The sequence below is a fragment of the Acomys russatus genome, chromosome X (assembly GCF_903995435.1).
Source record: "Acomys russatus chromosome X, mAcoRus1.1, whole genome shotgun sequence".
NCBI classification, from domain to species: domain Eukaryota; kingdom Metazoa; phylum Chordata; class Mammalia; order Rodentia; family Muridae; genus Acomys; species Acomys russatus.
Genome location: NC_067169.1, coordinates 45,396,270 through 45,398,817, shown reverse-complemented (window position 1 = coordinate 45,398,817; position 2,548 = coordinate 45,396,270).

Here is a 2,548-nt window from a genome sequence, read left to right as displayed (position 1 = left end):
TCAAGCTCAATAAATCAAGTAGCTGGCCTCACACCTGGTATGGCTCCATCCCAGTGAGGGAGTACTACACAGTCACATGGAGAGCATTATGTATATAGAAAGGGGTAGAAAATTGGGTATTAGGTCAAATTTCATACTTAATACATTGCATTCCATAGACCAGCAAAAGTGTGTATTTTATGGGGACAGAAGGGAGTGGAGACTTATAACTCTCCCTTCTTCAAAGTTTCTTCTTGAGAGTGATAAAGGATGCTATCAGATGCAGAAAAAAAGTTGACATATGACCTTCTCTTTAAAATGCATAAATAAGATATAATTTGGAGTTGATTGCTGTTTTATCTCTTCAAACCCTGGAAAAATCTTAGCTGATCTCATACACTGCTGACTTCATTAAAAGTGTCGTTTTGCTAAAGAGTCCATAAATCACAGTGGTTAGATAGGCCTCTGAGTTGCAGGGATGGGAGACAGCAGGATGACAGCAAAAGCCAGCCAGAGACAGTAGTCTGACTTGCTGTCTTAGCATGTCACTATTCTCTTCTTGCCATTATCCTCTTTTTGTCTCTTGATCCAGTTTCCATCATGTGTCTTATAAACAGGCTCAACTTTGTAAAAAGATGCAGGCTTGCACTCAGTTGCTTGCTCAAGGTCTCTCAAGTAGTAATTAGATGACCCATGACTAGAATCTAGTTTCCTTTGTACTTAAAGTGAATTGCATTGCATTTTAAAAGATTATAGTCATTTTTGAAAATATCATTTGGGGGCTACATGTGGTGCATGTACACACACACACACACACACACACACACGCACACACACACACACACACACACATACACTTTTCATTTTATTGAGATTTAAACCTCTGTCTGGCCAAAAAAGTTTAGTTTGCACAAAAACATTACCACAGATAGTTTTTAAGACTTTGCAAAAGTTCTTCGTTGGCAATTCTATTAACCATTAGACAAGAAATTAGAGAAACAAACACACTGTCTGCTTAATTCAGCTCTTCAATAGAATTTCACTTAGGAATATGTGTTTCCATCCCAGAAATGATTAGCGGATGGTTAAATTACAAGAGGAAGAAGAATTAACATTTTGAATGAAAGCGTATATAATGAGGGAGCTTGAAGTGGGAGAAAATTACTCCCAAATAGAATAGAATTTTGAACAAGAGAAAAACTGGTCCAGCTATTTATGTACATTACTCATTTCAATCATTACACTTTGAGTTCTTTTTTAGTTTTGGCTGGTCTTTATTAATTTTTTTTCAAGACAGGGTCTCATGATGTAGTCCAGGTTGGCCTGAAACTCCTGATCTTCCTGCCTCCAGCTTTCCCGCTGCTGGCATGATAGCTGTGGGACAGTGCACATGACTGCTTGGACACTTATGCTTTTCTATCCAGGTTTTTTTCCTGGTGCTTTACTGCCCAAACAAAGCTCATTGTCCATTAGAGGCCCAGAAGGGTGTGCAGATTGCTCAGTGGCACAAGGATAAAGCTGGTCTCACTTCCTTTTCATTTACTATCTTGACCACGTTAAAAAAAACCCACCCAAGAGCCAGGCATAGAAAATGAAGAGGGATTTGAAAAATTGTGTGTGTGTGTGTGTATGTGTGTGTGTGTGTGTGTATGTGGTGTATCTGTAGGCCTTCATGTACTATACCATGCATGTGGAGGTCAGGGAACAACCTTGTGGAGTCAGGTTTCTCCCTCCATTTTTAGAGTATTTCTGGGGATTAAATGTAAGCCATCATTAGGCTTGGGTGGCATCTTGATGGCCCCATCTTAACTCAATTTTTTATTACTGCACAGTTCAGTAGTATAAAGTACACTTTCATTGTTGTGCAAGCAATTTTCAGAGCATTTCTATTTTGCAAATGGCAACTGTAGATCTATTAAACACTGATTTCTCCTGTCCTTCTCCCAGCCCTTTTTTATATTTTCTTTTTATGATTTTGCAAAAAAATCTTATTATTTTTATTATGTTATGGGTGTTTGAATGAGAATGACTCATATATTTGAATGCTTGGTCCCCACTTGGTGGAATTGTTTGGGAAGGACTAGGAGGTGTGGCCTTGTTCTGAGAGGTGTGTCAATCTGGGTTGGAGGTTGAGGTTTCAGAAGGCCAAACTGTTCCCAGTAGCTCTCTCGGCCTCATGGTTATGGATTGAGATATGAGTCCTCAGCTACTCCTCTAGCATGACGCCTGCCTGTAGGCTTCCATGCTTCCCACCATGATGCCACTTATGCTCTAACCCTCTGGAACCCTAAGCCGCAAATTAAATACTTTCTTTTCCCAGTTGCTTGGTACCTATGGGAGCCACAGTAGGGTATTAGATTCCCTGGTTCTGTAGCTCCAGATGAGCTGCCATATGGGTGCTGGCAGAGCTTAGGAAATCATTTACAGATGGTCTAAGAGGCAAGAGTGTTGCCCAGGGCAAGGTGTATATGTCAAGCCATACCTGAGAGCTATTGTCCTATCAGTCTGAGGTAACATCTTTGTGATTCAATCCTGCTAATGAGGTGGTCAGAGAAGTCACTGAAAAACT